This window comes from Tympanuchus pallidicinctus, unplaced genomic scaffold (assembly GCF_026119805.1).
Source record: "Tympanuchus pallidicinctus isolate F22 unplaced genomic scaffold, pur_lepc_1.0 scaffold1, whole genome shotgun sequence".
NCBI classification, from domain to species: domain Eukaryota; kingdom Metazoa; phylum Chordata; class Aves; order Galliformes; family Phasianidae; genus Tympanuchus; species Tympanuchus pallidicinctus.
Window position 1 is genome coordinate 85,509,841 of NW_026294618.1, and position 18,730 is coordinate 85,528,570.

Below are 18,730 nucleotides of genomic sequence, written 5' to 3' on the forward strand. Positions count from 1 at the left end.
TCTTCCTGCCAATACAGTGCTATATCTACTAATTCACCATTTTATCAGAGGCCTCTTATGAAAGATATTTTGCAGTGCTAAGACTTGTGTCTTTAATGTTAACATAAGCTGAACACGAAACACATTTGCTCATTCTCATCAAATCCCACAAGATAATTGACTACATATAATTACTCATCTTCTAAATATGTTTGAAGTAAATATTTTAAATATTTAGTGTTTTCATTATTTTCATTTGCCCCCACTATATGGCTATATCAACAGTTCCAATATTTTGGAACAGAATATCATGTCATGTCCACCACTTTATGTGGGCAGTTCACACTGCCCAGTTACATTTGAAAAAGCTTTATTTATCCCAACTAACACAGGCATACAAGCCCATGGAGCAGCAAATGCTTATCTATCTATATCTGACCCATAAAGTAGCAAGTCTCTTACATATTTTAAGTTCTCAAGAATGTTTCAAGGCCTATTAGATATTTCTGTGGTTAGCCATGAAATGCCTGATCAAACTTAATACAGTCGTCAATTAGCAACAGGATTCAAACTATCAGCATTTTTCAAAAGCTTTTGACAAGTAAGAAGCCTCAAAACATTCAGAAAATAAATGTCTTATTTGCAAATACTGACCTAAAGTAGAAAATAAAATTAGGCTACCTCTAGAGAACAATTTGTCTTTTGGTAGCTAACAAATCAATGAATCACTAACAAATTCATGAATTTACATCTAATAAGATGTTTATGAGCTGTTATATTATGTGGATGGCTAGCTGGACATGAGCCAGCAACACTCCCTTGCAATCCAGAAAGCCAACCATATAACCAGGCTGTATCCAAAGAAGTGGGGCCAGCACAGTGCGGGAGGTGATCCTCTTCTCTGCGCTGAGGATGTGAAGTCCTCAGTACAGGAGAAACACAGACCTGTTGGAGCACATCAAAAATGCTCCAAGATATGGAACACATCTCCTACAAGGACAGGTTAAGAGTGTCCCATCCTTGGTGACATCCAAGGTCGTGCTGCACAGCACTCTGAGTATCTAATGCAACTTCACATGTTCCTGTTCAGTGTAGGGGAGTTGTAATACATGGCCCTTAAAGGTCCCTTCCAACTCAAACTGTTCTGTGATTCTATGGCAGGTATTTCTTTTCTTTCACTCACATTCAGCATGTGAAAAGGTAAATTACATGCTGCGATTTCTACTCTAACTTAGCAACTACCTGGTCTTTGTAGAGAAAATACTACAGCTTACAAATCGAAAAAAAGAACAATGCAATAACTCAGGGAGCTTTTATATAAAATGAAATAAAAAGTACAGACAGATGTACTTCTCATGAATTCTATGGTCACGTTTTCAGCCAAAATTTGCCTTAGTAAAAAATAGTATCGATACTTCTTCCTTCTTAACTGGCCTCTTAAAGGCCAACTGAATTCCATTCAGATATCCATGATGAGCTTTAATTAAACTAGTGTTGTAGCATTTGTCACAAATTATGGCTAACAAGAGACAGCTGTAAAAAGATATCTAAAGGAAGCAAACATTTCTAACGGATGTTTCACAATGTACACTCAGCAATGTTTTCTGACAATCTTGTATGAGAAGTTTGTTATTTATTATTAATTCCTCCCTCCCTTTTATCCTCTGTAACTATTTGACCCTATGCTTGGCATCTCAATTAGACATTCTCACTTATTCAAAGGTGATTATTTTTTTTCCCCAAATGTACCGCAGCATTTCAGATTGCAGATTTAGGTCTAAATTCATGTCACGGGCAGCATCCTTGATGTGAATTTATTGGCTGTTTTTGTAGCTTATCAGGGCTGGGGTTGTCCTCCCTCACACATGCCATTCTCCTCCTGCTGACCTTGGGGAGACTTTCAAGAAGATATGATAGGCAAGGCCTCCTTCTCTTCTATCCCCATCATATCATAAAACAAATTGCAATTCATCACTAACCTCCACTGCCAGTATTTCCTACAGAGAAGAGACAGGGCTAAATTCTTCCGGTCTCATCACTTCAATTACTGACTGACTTGATACATAAGCCTGAGACCAATAATATATGATAGAAAGTTGCTGTTGTATTATGTACCTTGGATTTTATTCTGTCCGCACCATTCAAGACTACCAAAAAAGGTTGCATGGTGAAGAGAATTAACAGCATTATGCAATGCTTTCATTAAAACATATTCTTTACCAGTGTACTGTGAATAGTTAGGATAGTAAAACAACCGAATTAACACTGGATAGAGGCATGCTTGGATGTGAAGAATGATTCTTCTCACGAGGAACATGTAAGAAGTATATTATATAGACAGGACATTGTGTATTTTCCAGAATTCTGATAAAAAAAAATAAATCCTTTAAAAAAATCATTCAGCCGTTTCCTTACAAATGCTAGGTCTTAACATGAAAATACATAGAACGTGCTTTTGTAAAAAAAACAACAACACACACACGAAGAACACTTTCCTGTTTTTCATTAAATCTTGTTTCTCCACTGTTTGCATGAAGCAACCTCCCTGCTGCAATGAGTAGGATGATTTCATAAATTTAAAGATAAGGTGTCACAGGACAGTGAAAAACCAAGCAGCCTATATATATGTAACCTGCTGTAATAATGTAATACAGAATATTTAAGTTATACTTCCAAGGAGATGCTACACAACAAATTCAGCATACTGGCTAAGTATCCATAAATAGCCTATATATTATTAAAAATTTAACTCCTTAATAGATTGTAAGTTACCTGACTACCTTTCTACCTACCCACATGCCCCCAAAATCACATGCTTGTAGTGCACAAATATCAACTCACTTTTTCCCTTCACAAGTAAGGCTCCAACTCAATCTAACCCAAAGTATCACAGATAAATGACTCTGGCAGAAACTTGACTTTTTTCTTTTTTAGACAAGCTAAATTATCCCCTACTGTAGCATAATTAAACTCTGTAACTCAAAAATAGAATGTATGAATGATCTCAGCCCAGTAATTTTAACTTGCACGTTCTCAAGTCACTGACACCTCTCAATCTCAAATATGCACTGACAGCCCCAACTCAATATTAACACCCTAATAATCACTTATTTGAACTCTTTAGAGTTCAACCAGCCTACTTGGGTTGTGGCACAAAAGTTTTTTCAAGATCAGATTTCAATCTTTGCCCCTCTATTCTATACATAAACATGAGACAACACATGCACACTTTTGATTATGCCTTCTTTGAAGGAGATCAACTATATTCCAAAAAATACAGAGTAGCATTATGCTGCAGTTTTACATTTAAAAAACACAACCCTACATTAGGCTAATATTTCAGAGTTGATTCAGGATCCTTTTGACCTCTGCAGACTACACATTTTCACTGTGAAATAATTTAACCCTTCATTCATTCCTGAGCCCTGTTTGCTCTCACTAACTACAGTGCTAGCTGTCTCTAAGCCTCCCTTTTAGGGCAGACATAAAGAAGAAAATCTGAAAGCATGGCTCCATCCAGAATCCTGACAGCTGGATCAGGGTTTGGAGCTCACCTTTGAGCCCTATGCCTGAGCCAGTCTTCCAGAAGTTCCCAACAGTCACGTCCCTTCAAATAACTCATGAGTAACTGATGGCATACAACACAACACCTCACTGACATGCTACAAAAACACTTTTTTCTTAAGAGACAAAACGTTCTGTCATGCAGACTCTTAGAATTAAAAGTAATAATAGTTGTATCTTCAGGATTTACAGGCCTTGAAGGAATCCCAGCTTGAGTACCAAGCAGCGAACATAAATTGAGACTAATTACTCTAAGTTTGATCTCCAGTGTTTATGCAACAATCTGCCGCTGGCTTTGTACACTTCCCCCACAGCTTTTATTTTATATGTTAACACAACACATACGCAATTTCACACTGAACTTCTGTAACTCTTTGGTAAAGTTTCCATTCTGGGACACTTTCAGAAGCTGAATTCTCTCAGGACAGAGAAACTGCTTTGAGTAGAAAATGTAACTTTCACTTGACTGTAATGTTTTTGCTGTGTGCATGTGTGTATTTGGATGCCAACATGAACCCCATTTAAGAGCACTAGCAAAACTCCCAAACGTATCAGCAGGCTTAGCACCAGGCTCTAAATTCAAGTGACAGAACAGAAAGTCTAACTGAAAGATTGTACTTTAAAATAATTGCTCTGCATGGTTCCCTGTGATTTTAACAACTTTGCAGATTAATAATTTTTATTACTATGGGAATTTAGCTTCCTGCTGTTGGCAGTTGGTTTTGTACGGGCCTTCAACAGGAACTAACTGAACACATCAACCTACAGCACTCTCCCGTGTATTGTCCTGACAAAGCACAGTTAAAAATAATTAGCTGAAAAGGAAAAAAATACCTCCTTGAAGTAACTGCAAATGATAAGGAAAATGATAGTATAGAGAAAGAAAAACAAAAAACAAAAAAACCAAAAAACTAGTATCTTCACAATATAAGAATACAAGATGTTCTGACCGATCTTTGCCCTGAATCCCGTATCTACAATAGCACAGACCCTATACCCATATTAGCAATTTAAGCAGTGCCAGACCACTTTCTTGCCCTCAGGCTACCTGCTTTGTCAGACCACACACATACAATAAAATCTTTTAGACTCCAACACCCATCCTCTCCCATTACAATATCCAGCCTTTTACCAGGACTGTTTTGAATCAATAGCTACTCAGACCAAAAGCAGCCCTCCATCTACCATGCGCCAGTAACAGGACAGTCTATTCCCAGTACCACTGACATAGCAATGATGTGCACTTAGATATACCTAAGAAGCTATTCATACCAGTATAGAGAACAGCAACATACTATTCGAACTACATGAAATACACTACAAAATGAAATATGCTAATGAATTGCTGATCAAAGTAAAAGGTTAAATAGTGATTTAGATCTCAGAAACTAGTGTAGCTTACTAACATAATTTACTTTGTTATCAGTGTTAGCAGACATCAGAAGATGTAAGAAGTGTTTAAATATGTTGAAAAAATTATTTGTGTCCCACAGCAAATAATCATTAACAATGGAGTGATTCTATGATTTTAAGTGAGCCTGCAGAAATTCGGAGAACACACTGCACTCTAGCTACTAGTTTTCTATTCTTATTTTCTCAGCTTCTAACAATTGAGACCTCTTCTCAACAGCAGCTTACTGCATCCACAGTCCTGAAAAAATGGAGCCTCAGGAAAACAAAAGAGAAGTTCCCCCTTCCCCCACTATTCCCCAGCAGCTCTCGTACATCCCTCCTACTAGCAATAGGAGCTGTGTATTTCAAAAGCAGGAAAAAAGGCACAGGGGTGAAGTGATACATCACTATTCTCACATCTGTGCTCTCCTAAGCTAAATTATTTATTTGGCTCTGTAACTTAATGCAAAGTACATATTAGACTGTCCTCACACAACCAAATGAAAACTTCATAAAAGAAGCATTTCCAGTTTTCGTATTTTCTTGCATGAAACAGAGTTGAAACTTCAGAAAATAATTCTGGAATGCCCACTATGGTAGGCAGGAAAACACATTCTTAAGTCAATGACTGACACATTAGGAATAACATCCAGGAACAGCATCCATCCAAAAAATGGAAAACAGATATAATTTTTAAGAAGCTTCGCATGTCATGCCAGATTATGGGCCAGGTCTAAACAAAAAATGCTTTTATATCTATTATCAGAGTCAAGAAGTTTTTTAAACTTCAGTCTCATGACAGTAGTCCATTTTAAGCTCAACTTTATACTGCTGCACTTCATGTTAGCACATCATATCAAGAAATATAGACTCATCCTGATATGAAAGACAAGACAAAATAGGAACTGCAAGTGTTCTGCTTAGTCAATAGGATGGAAAGACGACAAATTTCTTTGTGTACAGACTTACTACACGCTTCATATATAATGTCAGGATAGACACACATGTAGTCTTCGCAAATATAAAGATACAGATCTTAATTGTGCTTTTTGGACTGCTACAGCTTTAGACAGATTATAGTTCATAAATAAAGTAATTATCTAACGACTAGTCATAATTTTCTAACGGTATTTTTTTGATACACATTTTCCGTTTTGCCTGTACATCACCTTATGGATGGACGCATATACACATTTTTACCTCCTTAGTGATAGTTTAAGTTCATACACTTTTTTTTCTTTGCATTTACATTTTCATCTGTAGAACAAAGGACAATAGTAATGCCTCACTTTCTCAAGCCCTATGAGTTTATGAAAGGCTATATTCAAAACCTAGGCACTGTAAATTCTTTTGGTTTTATCAGTTCATCATAGCTTACAGAGCAAGAATGCCTGATTCTGTAGATTTTTACTGGTGTCTGCACTCCCAAGAACATTTAAAAATGTTTTGAGAAGAATGCCTTAAACTTATTACTCTACTTTATTTCCATCTGTGTAGGCAAGAAGGACAATAGAAAAATTCATGGTAGCATATGAACAAAATCTGACCTGCCCCGATATACTGTAGTCCCCTTACAAGCCTTTATCTGTAAGTCCAGAGTGAGAAAATCAACCTTCGTCTTCTGTGGATCTATGCTGTTCTTAAGCAGTAGCCTTGTGCATGCTGTACCTCAACATCTGATTCCCAGGCACTGTTTGCAGTGATGACTAGTAAGGAAGGACTTTATCAGTAATAATAACACCCATGCGCTTTTTACTGCTAATCCACTAGCCAAAATTAACTTATTTTAGACAGTAGAGGTTAGAAATTTAGTATATTTAGTAAGTTATGATCTGCTTCTTATTCAGAATCAACTGAGCAAAATATAATGCAAACTCCAAAAAAAAAAAAAAAAAAAAGATAAACTGATAACAGGGAACTCATTTAGAAAATTCATTTGGATTAAGTGTAGTATTTTGAAAGGGGAAATAAGAGAATGAAGAGAATTATTTCTTTTTTTTTTTTTTTAATCATTTGAAAGAATTAAGGATTTATAGTATTTTAATGACTATAGTGTGACAGAACAACATAGCAATTTATACATACAAATTATATTTATAAATTATGTATTATACTTATAAATAATAAATATAAGTATATTATATTTATAAATTATATATTATATTTATATAATTTATACATACAATTTATACATATAACAAACTTTACAACATAAAATACTTCTGTATCCAATGCGGAAAGTAACAGTGCAGGTACCAAACACAACAGTGAGTTTTTTAGTCCCAGGTATCTCCACTGGGATACCAACTGTAATATTGCAGGAATCCCTAGCATAAATATAATCAGAAAAATATCAACTGGTAAGCACAGGCATATGAAGGCTTCACTTTGAGTAATATCAAGAATACAGTAGAAAATAATGATAGAGCAGATACTGAATGAATACTAACGAATCCTAATCAGTCATAGTATATCACTGCCCTACAAACTGGGTAGATGGCACTAAAAAATAACAAAGCCTTTTAATTTCAAACACGAGCTATATGTGAGATTGGTAGGCCCGTAACTGTGACTCTACAATACTGAAAGTATCACCATACTGAGCAAAGCACAAAAGCTGCAATCATTTTGTTGATTTAAAAACAGAACGACAAGAGTACACATAACACACTACTCTACCTCTGGCTTTCAACTTGAACTCAGCATAAATTATTTCAGGAATGCTTTGCAATGTCCCTTTTTATATCTCTAGTTCAAAATCTACTTTGATTGCATGGTCCTGGAATAAGCCTGTTATATTTCACATTTTATCATTTTTGGAACCAGTATGCTACAACACAGCTTTCTTATCATTCAGCCCACATCCCTCTCAAGGCAAAAAAAAAAAAAAAAGAAAAAGTATTCTGCATCACTTGTAGGAGCAGAGGGACAGACTAGAGTGGAAATCTCCCTTCACCAAGGGAAAGGTTTGCATCTCCATAGGAAAACAAAACCAAAAGTTGAAGACTGTGACTAAGTTAAGTTACTACATATGGCATAGCAGTATTTCTTAGCTCAGTTGTCATCTTAAAAGCACTAAATGGTCAAAAGGAAAAGCTGTGAATCTTTGTAAAATAGAAGATTAAAAAAAAAGTTGGACACAAGTAAGAAAGACTTCATCAAAATTAAATGCAGTGATATGATTACAGAAGAACAGCACTGTGAGCAGCCACATGAAATCTATGATCTATGATTACAGATGCAGCAAGAGTCACAAAACAGGAACTTGAGACGAGATGCATACTTATTTCAAGAATAAATAATACAAAAAGTATCTAAAATACAAATTTAGATTCAAAAATATAAATTTTGTGTAAGAGAAAAATTTAAAGTAATTTAAATGTGCATATATAAAGAGCAGAAACAGATCAGGTGAAAAGAGGCTGAAACATGGCTGTAATTGCTTCTTCACATTATTCTTCTGTTCACAGATATTGCCCCTAAAGCACTCTCAGAGATAGCTTTCATCCAGCTGAAGTTTCATATTTAAGGTAAGTGAAGAGAAGTTCTACATCATCTATCTTTCTATCGTGACCATCTCCGTCCTTCCGTGAATGGTGAAGACAGCTATGGCCAATAAGGCAGTCAAGGTAAAAATACCTAGGATGTTGATAGGTCAGCTCTAGCTTTCAGTTATACGTAGGGTGATAGAGTTGCAGACAAAAGCCTGGATATAGAAACGTCTACTGCTATCTCTTTAATTTCCAGTATTAGAAAGTGTTCATAACTGAATCTTTGAGTAGCAATATGACAGTCACAGGAAAAGCAAGGATCCTAATGTTTCAGAATACAGACAAAAAAATGTCAGTTTACAACATGCATGATGCTCAGATAGATAGCTAAACACATACCTTGGGATCAGTCACAATTAAAAGATTGCTTTGAATAGGATTACTTTAAAGAAAGACCCGATGGTATCTTTGTGGATCTCCTACTTAGGTCAGGTTTCATTATTCTGGTGACTGCAAAGTACAGAATAGCAATTCAAAAATAATACAGGTACATAGGCAGAGGAGGCAACGCAAGTGTTATCCTCCTGTATTCAAATGAAAGAGTTCTGAGTGTGTACTAAGGTATTCTTTATCAGTGGTAGGCAGGTATTCTTTATCAGTGTGTACTGCTTCTCAGTATTTAGTCAACATGCTCCACTTGTGAAGATGCCAGATGCCTACAATGCTAGTGAACTTGTAATTTCACTAACCAAGAGGGCCCACAGTTATGAGTGCCAAAGGGACCTAGCAACAGCATCATTTATTCCACATGCTCCCAGATCAACTCAAAGCACTCTGCCTGTGCTGCTCAACCCACTAGGATACTTTCACAGTAATGACAGTTGTCTGCACATCAGTAATGAACAGCTTGTAAATTCAGCCTTGAGTGCTGCTCTGCCCCACATCTGCTTTTCCTTATCTCTGTGTTGATGTATCTCTGCCTTATTTACCCTCACCTTAAATGATCATATATTTACTTTGAGGGGCAGACCCCAAACAGCATATAATTCCTCAGACACGTAAGCAGCAAGTCACTCCTGAGATGGAACCAACTGAAAGACCATAAAAAGACAAATAAAAATCTTTGCAAATCAAACATCAACATGCATAAACAGCTTAAGGAGCTTAAGGAAAGCAGATGTCTTAAAAACTCGCCATATCTCTCCCAAATGTTTGAGCTGGACCGTATTATAATTATTTTTAAATTTCTATGACATTTCAAATTAGTTGAGGAAGTTAACTCAGCATAGGAGTAGTTCAACTTGTAGAATCCAACAGTCTTTATACTGTATCCTAATTTGCAGCCAGCGTGTAAAACTAGCTTGCTTAGTGAAACCCAAAGAACCTTTCTTTCCCTTCAAGGATGCACTATCACTACAAAACCCTTAGGAAATTCAGTCTTATGCAATATTTAAAATTCACATAGGCTGTAACAGATTAGATTTGGTAAAACAAGGTTTTACCTTGGAATGTTCAACTCACATTTGAGTCATTCTCCTGAAATCATTTCCTCCCAGGGACTATCAAGGTGAGTACAGGTTAGAGAATCGCACTTGCTATTAATCAACAGAAGTACTCCTTGTCATGTGATGCTATCATGAGACATGAGTTAAGTCTTTAAAGCAATAACATACATTAGTCACAGCAATTTTGGGAAAGGCAGAAGGAAGACGTTTGACCTTGCTAAGTCTGGAATGGACATTTAGCTGATGTAACTCTACAGGCTGAAATGGAATAGCCTCAGCTAGACAAACATGTCTTCTCTCCTTATAAGATTCTCCACAGCTGATGGAGCTATACTTTATTTTCTCTTTGCAATCCAGCTCACATTTTCATTAATTTGTATTTTCTGGATATCAGCTGTTACAATCTTTGTCTTTCATAGATTAGGATTAATAATAGGTCATCAAAACATTACAAAATAAAGAATATTTTGTTGGACCTAAGCACCATCGCCTGTCTTTAAGACTGAGCACTTATTGAGTTAAATGCCCTAAACCAGCATCTTAAGTTATTTACATGCTCAAGGGTAATTCATACAGCTGTGCTACCCCCAGGAGGAAAAATAATGTTTTAAACAGACTAGACACCACGGGAAATGGTAGGCTCTGCTGTTCACTATGCTTTACTTGCCATGCAGAAATTTCCAAAACAGCAAGAACAACACTATTTTTGACAGGAGGCAGCAGTGTGTTCACACAGCTAGAGGAAGAAACAACCTTCTTCAAAACTCTCTCCTCCCTTTCTTTGCGTATGTACATACTAGTGAGATATGATGAGGTATTTCTGGTCTTGTTAAATCCCTTTCTGCTGATGATGGATGAGCTAGCATGGGACACATGGAAATTGATATCCTTTTCTAGACAAGGAAGTGGCAAGTCAGTATAGAGTTTGATTGAATAGCATTGGATTCATATATGAGTAATGAAGTGCTTACTTTAAACTTGGTCTCTGTGTCACAGCTTTCAGCAATTAACTCAAATCTGCAGAGTATTTTGGAAGCCACCTTATTGTCTAGGAAGTCTGTGGGGAGAAAGCTTTTATATTTGCCTATAATAGTAACATTCTGTGAATAGGGTATGGAATTTGGATGAAGATGCTCATTTTTTCAGGATGTCTAGTTAGAATTTGCATAGGTGAATACCACTCATCTGTACTTTCAGTGGTCTATTTCAGCTTGAGGTTTGTATAGACAATAAACATTTGCTGTACTTGGTTGCAGTTACAGACATTCCCTACTTGAAGTTTTTTCTCTTTCTACATATGCACAGTCATAGAATCATATAATCATTTGAGTTGGAAGGGATCTTTATCAGGTCATTTAGTTTAACTCCCCTGCAATGAACGGACAGCTCAATTAGGTTGCTCAGAGTTTCCTCTGCCTGAACTTGAACGTGTCCAGGGACAGGGCAACCACCACCTTTCTGGGCAACCCATTTCAGTGTCTCACCACACCCTCCTTGTAAAAAATAAAAATTAAAAAACCATCACACTTTCTTCCTTATATCCAATCTAAATCCCCCTTTTTCACTTGAAACCATTTTCACCTGTCCTATTCACCACAGACTCTGCTAAAGAACATGTCTCCTTTCTTGTAGTTCTCCTTTAGATAATAAAATTACCACTGCCAGGTCTTCCTGGAGCTTTCTCTTCTCCAGGTTGAACAGCCCCATCTCTCTCAGCCTGTCCTCACAAGGAGAACGTTCCAACCCTTGAATCACAATAAACATACCACTGTGAAAACTATGTGACTCTTTGAGAGTTACGATAAATTTCACAAGTCAAACATTTTTCAATGTGTCACTTCACTCTGATTTCTCTCCACCAGCATTAAATCCAATGTGGCCCAGGAATTTGCAGTGAACAGCCACTTCAAAATTATTATTTGTTCCATATGTGGAATAGCATCTTCGAGGCATCATTAATACAGATGGAAACAAAGGTCATACAGATTCTAAATCCTGGCAGAGGGGAGAGGAAAACACAGTTCTGCATGCTTTTATAACAAAAGATTTATATTTGATACTTGTATATACTTGTAGATACACACCAAAATTCATACTTATGTATATAAATAAATAACCGATTTGAGAATAATACCAGTTTTCTTCATTCATAGCACATTAAGAAGATCAGTATAAAAAAATGATGCTTCTGATTTCAGATTTGCTACATTAGGCCTACGAAAAATTTAGCATTACAACCTCCAGAAGAGCTATATAGTGATAAAGCAAGTGCAGAAGTTGTTCTTTTACAATCATCAGCAAACAGATAAGTCTAAGTAGAGTTGTTCAGAGGGCAGCGGAGTAGTGCAGAAAACACCATCTAAGCCAACTCCTTGGCAGACATTATTTACTCTGCTGTTTTGTTGCGAAGCTACAATTACAGTAAAAGCACAGTCAGAACAAAGGTGTGCCACTTCTTAATTTCCCCTTAGCACAAACAAAAGCAGAACATATTCATTCTTAAACACAGCACTGCAAGAAAAGAAAGAAAAAGGCTATATTGCACCACTTAACATCTCCAAGGTTGAGGGTTTTTCTTAGGTCTTTAAACAAATACATCAAATCACAAAAATGTCTGTTTCTACATTAACACATTTTGAGTTTTGCCACTGAAACCTTCTGTCTTTGCTGTTCACAGGATGGAGTTCAAATTGAGCTAAAAAGCACAAAATCATCTCACCCTCTATTCATAAACTGCATTTGCTTGGACCCGTTATAAGAAATAGTATGAGAAATTCATTAGTTTGACAAACACTAATTGAAATGGTTAGTCAGCACTGAATTATACTCAGTTACATAAATGGTATCCTATCCTTTATGTAAGATAATTTATATGCTTTGTGGTTCTAGATTTTAAAATATTATGTAGTTGACTATACACCACTTGAAAACGTGTATCAGAAGTATTTAGCAAAAAAACATCTTCACCTGCATGCACAAAACACAAAGATAAAAGCAAGGAGAAAGGTCTTCCTTCTTTCCCCATTGAAGTCAAGCAGAGAGCCTTCTCAGAGCAGAAATGTAGCCCAGGCACTCACCACAGAATAGACATCAGCTGTTTCACATCATGCTGTCCCCCAGCCCTTCCCTGTCCTGCAGTCTCTGCAGGGTGATTTGGCCAACTCCAAGAATCAGTTTCAAAGCCTACCAGTTTAACCTGTCATGCACAGAGGTCACTTAAATGAAAAAGCTCTTTCTAAATCCTTTGAAGTTACTAATAGACATTTTTGTAAGTTCTTCTGTGCTTTCTGTATGAAAATAAAACAAGGTGGACTTCTTACTTTACCTAGTCACAGTTTTGGAAGAAAAAATTCAAGTATCACACCTATTTTATGCTTATGACTTTTCTGCAATTTTTGTTGCTTTTTTTTTTTTTTTTCCTGTTCTGTTTGCTTTTTTTTTTTTTTTTTTTTAAATTTACAATAGGAATTTTCACAGAAGCCTAAGGAAGCAGCTTCTCTGGAGCCATTCTATGAAGTCAGAAAATCCCAAATACAGAAAACCAGACACACTGATACGTTTGACTTCTGTACAAAGGACTGCTATATATCCTGTGCAGTTTAGCTTGGTGACAGGATTTTCACAATACCAGTTCTGCACTGAAAACTCTCCTTTTCAAAACAGAAATCTTAAATATACCAAAGTAAGGTTCATTCTCTAGGAAAACGCAGTTCCACACTATATTTATCTCTTGGCACCTCATAAACATAATGAAAGGAGATAAAAGAATATAAAATGGAAAACATGATAAAACAACCCTGGAACACTCAAGGATATATTTTTTTATTTGAAGGCAACACCCTTGCTGACGCTTCAGGAATTTCTGACAATACAGTAATTTACTGACATCAAAGCAATTTCTTACTATGACTTTTCATCCAACCGCTGTGGACTACAGTTACCACAAAACTGTTTTCTACTCATTGCACATTACTTCATGGTAATTACTATGATAATTATACAAAGAATTTACATGTATCAACTGCCTTTCACGAAATTTCATGCTTTTACTACTACAGTTCTCTAGCACTTCACATGCGTATACAACACACACACACACACACCAGTGTTAAAAAGCCTCTCTCCTTCCCTTCTTCTACATAAACAGTAACTTGTCAACAAGTTTTTGTTTCGAAAGTAACGAACAGCAAAGCTAGAAAATATACAGATTATTTTACATTAACTTCACGGAAAAGGTAGCTTACAACATGGCTGGAGGACCTGGAATCAATTTGTCACTGCGCTATTTGAAAGCTACTCCCTCCCCCACTTCTCTCCAGAAGGCTTAGGGTGGGCAGACAAGGGGAGGGAGCTAATTGAAAGCAGGTCAACTCTGCCTGTGAGAAGTCAAATGGCAGAAACTATTTGCCTAGCTCACTTGAATGTGAGCAAAACCTAATCCACAGATGATATTACTGAGGACTCTAGACCTTACTACACAGCGCCATGCAGAGTGCCAAAATCCTGAAAGGTGACCTAGGTATTCCTAGGAGATCACAGTTCAATAACTAGATTGCATTTTTAAACAAGACAGACTCTTATATTCTTTGTTTTCAAAAAATAATATCATTTATGAAATCTGAAGCAAATTAAGCTTCTATGTAGCATATACCTTCAGATAAGTATAGCCTTACAAACAAGAGAAGGAAATTAGATTGTTTTTTCACTACCATTAATGTTTATTAATGCGTTTACATTAACAGGCAATTATTCTCTTGAGAAAGCACAGATATTTATGCTTTATGATTGGAAATCAGTTATGTATTATGTACCTGCAGCTGCTGCCAAGCACAGCTTATCAGTAAAGGAGTTCAACTCCTGATTTCAGTTATAGCATGACTCATTAAGACATGTAGAAAGCACGTTGCACATCAACTAATTCCTGCCTTTAAGGTACAGTATGGTAATTAAGTGCTGACGCTTGCTGGAATTTCCAGTGGAAACTCATGCAGTTACTCCCTGGCAAACCCACAGATGTTTCTGGCTCCACGTTTTCAGAGGAGTTCAGTATGAATTCCAAGGAATGGATTTGACAGGAACAGAATCGTCCTGACTGCAGCATGTTTTTGATGATGTTCATGAGCCAGTATCCATGCTCAGAATCCCTTCATTCTATAATAAAAATTCTAATTATGCATCACGTCCTAGAGTTCCAGTCACAGTTAAGCCTTCCCAAAAAGGTATAGAAAAATCAGTTCTGCACTTGCGTTCCATTGCAATAGCAGAATTTGCAGAAACTTGTGAAGATTCAGAAGCTTATGTTGGTAACAGAATTTTCAAAATCCCTAAGCATTAAGTTTCTCCAAATGAATTAGAAATTAAGAAACTTTTGAAAAATAACTTCCTTTCCATTTCAAGTCTGTGGTATTCAGTAAACAAACTGCAAACTCTCCTAAAAGTCTGCCATTCACACCTGGGGTTCTACCCATCTCTGTTTCGCAGTAGCAATTGCTCTAGCTTGAAGAGCATTTGCAGTAACTTGAATTTCCAACCTTACTGTTGGAAACTGTAACAAGAGCTGGAGGTTACTTACCTGCATAACCCATTTTCAAGTGCTAACATTGGACCTACAGTGAACCATTTCCCTAATCGCTGTGCCCTTATTCCTAGGCAGGTCACAACATAGGTCGGCACAAAGTGAAAATTGAAGGGGGAATCCTTGGCTAGACTACAGTATGAGCATTAATTTTCCTTCAGTCATACCTTCTTTTGGTAGCAACGAAATGTCTTCCCTGTACATAATATGTAAAATTTCTGTACTTTTTTTTTTTTTTTTTTTTTTTTTTTGCTGTAGCCAAGTGAAGAATGGTTTCTTTACAGATGTTATCAGTGTAGTTTTTCCATCTTCTATAAACACTCTTTTTTGTGGACAATTATTCCTTTGGGATTTCATGCCAAAACACACGCAAGAAAGCAGTATGGTGATTACACATGTAATCACTGAAAATAGATTGAAATGTTCATTTCCTAGACTCAAAGACAAACTCCACAAGATGCAGTTTGCTTTCTCTTTCAGAGGTATAATGAAAAAGACAACTTTCGAAAGGAAGTAAAAACTTTATATAAAAAAACTGATCAAAACTGATTTTCTATAAAAAATGTTAGTAGTGAAAGCTTTCAACATATCTGAACCTTTCTTGGACGCTGAATATAAATAGAATGCTGTGGCATTTACAAGAAAAATAAATGAGAGACAGACTTGTTATCAAAACCTCAACATTTTCCATTCATATGTTTTTAATTCAGGCATTCCAGCAAGTAAGGAGAGAGAATAACACGGAAGAAGAGAAAAATTGATTACTAATGGCATATGTATCAGCTAACAACCAGGACAAAAACAGTTTAAACTAAATTAGATGGGATAAGTAGTAAGCTAAGTCCTTGTTTGTACATGAATGTTTTTACCTTCATGAAAATAGGAAACATGAACTAAATTAAAGAATGTTTCTATCTAAGAGCTCTTATTCGCATTCAGACTAAAGCATTTTATTCCACTGTAAATATTTAATGAATTCCCAAATGCAGTGACAGAGATTGCAAACATAGTATCTTGAAGAATATAGCCTTAAATAATCAGACGAAATTTTGGAAGTCAGAAGCTGCTTTAACACGAGTACTTCAGCTAGATTTTTTCTGTGAAAACTGTTTTAGAGGAAGACTGGAAAATGTGACCAAAAATAAAAGAATAATCCTCTGAAGAAATTCAGGTCTGCTGCTCTATTACAGAAGCACATAAACTATTTCATTTTATTCACCATCCCTACTTCAGCTGCAAAATAACATTAGTGCCAGTGCAACTTTTTGGGACAGCCCGAGTGTTGGATTTAGCTCTTCCCACATCCTGACCAGGGCAGACTAGAGGCAAACTGCCAGTTCTGGCTAAAAAGCATGGGACCAATGACAACAAATTAAATCCATTTCTAGAAAAGCAGAACGTACAGTTTTGTGTTACACATTAAATTATTTTCCTCTGCCCTGACACTTAGCAGAAAGCAGACTATTGTCTGATAAATCAAGATATAGGGACAGGATAGTCAGAATAAAATTTATATACATAGTTATTGCTATATGCAGAACATTATAGGAAGCTCACCGTACTGGGTTGGATTTGACCATCCAAATGTCCTTGGCTGCTTAGTACTCTTTCCAGAGCCAAACCAGGGGCATTCTTGGCTTCAGATAAATTTACTAGTCCAGCACATCCCAGTCTTCAGTTCTCTTGACACTGAGTTTTCTTTGTAAACCAAGTGGAAAACAGGATATCTGCAAATTAAAACAAAACAAAAACACAGCATGTTACTACGAGCTTGCAGTACATGTGTCATTTCACAGCGGACATAATCCAACATGTTTACCTATTTTTCAAATTTAGGGAAGAAGCCAATTATCTTTCTTGGTCAATATAGAATATTACTGCTTGAATGCACAAATTGATTTTAATCTCTGTGAACTTGTTTTATAAGGATTGAATTGGAATTACTTTGGAAAGTTTCCAGGAGATATTTCTTAAAATGTTACCATGTATGCACAATGCAGTCTCAGAAAACACAGGAAGAAGAGAATGCATGATAAAAGCAAGGGAATTTTCTGTAGCTATGGCAGTGAAATATTGGATCTCTTGAAGGACAAATACTTTAGATAAAATACACAAATTCTACATGCAGATGTCCTAGAAGCAAGTACTGCCATGTTTCTTATCACCTTTAATATAACTGTGATTTAAGTACACTATGCATTAGGTAATTTCTTAACATTCATTCCTACCAACAGATCAGCATATAGTTAGAAGTTTAAGTTTAGCAAATAGTGAACAAAAAGTAAAAATAGATGTAAGAACTTCAGAAAGATGACAAGTTCTCCCGTTGCATAAGTTGCTCTGAAAGTAATGCCTCATTTATTTCTATGAAAATTACAACAGATACAAAGAGCACAGTAACACTATCTGATAGAACCATTCTGCCATCGGCGTGGAGAAATAGCTGCCACCCCACTAGTGATGACACCACACCACGTTAAGGTATATAGAAAATGTTGTTGACTGGTATAACCAGAAACCACTGCATTGGGCTCTATTCAACAGAGGAAATTCCTGCCTAAAACCCAGTATCTTTGAACACAGTTACCACCACTAGTTCTGCATTTTCACCAGAGATGAACACAAGCCTGTGTGCTGTGCTTGCAACACTCAGCACCAGCACAGATGACTCACTCCTTCCAAAACCAATTGTGACTGCAAAGGCTCCTAGAACAGCTCTCCATCATATGCATGCACTATTTGTGCTTTTCCCCTCCATTCATCTATTCATATATGCACAGATCTGTCTTCTTTGTTTTCTGCAACTATCCCACTTTCCCATGACATTCTGACCTCCACAGCCTCTGCCTCCCACTCCCCTCGTCTCCCTTAGCAAAGCAGTTTGAACCTTTGAGGCACAAATTATTCCAAATACAGTCACAGCACCTCACCCCACAGAAAGTTTTCAAACATGCAATTGCTTTGATTCCCCCTTTCCAAAAAAAGATCCAGTAGAACTAACAAAGTCAACAGAGGACTATGATGGCACAGCACAACCTACACACAGAAAATGATTACAGATTTGTGCTTTCTACTCTAGTTTAAGAAAGTTCTCATAAAGGTGATATCGCTAGCACAGTCAAAATTAATAGGAGCTTGTTATTCACCTTGTTATCCCTCATGATATTTACTGAAGAGCAATCAAAATCAGTAGTGGCTAGGTTTAACCTACCCAGGACATGAAC

At 36.5% G+C, this 18,730-nt stretch overlaps 1 long non-coding RNA gene across 1 annotated transcript in view; it reads right to left on the bottom strand.

Annotated features, from left to right (window-relative positions):
* LOC128089320 (uncharacterized) overlaps nt 1-18,730 on the bottom strand; it is a 399,980-nt gene that overhangs the window by 314,524 nt on the left and 66,726 nt on the right. The window contains exon 2 of the long non-coding RNA XR_008210481.1: nt 17,064-17,233. This is a non-coding gene — a long non-coding RNA (uncharacterized LOC128089320). The remainder of the gene's footprint in view (nt 1-17,063; nt 17,234-18,730) is intronic.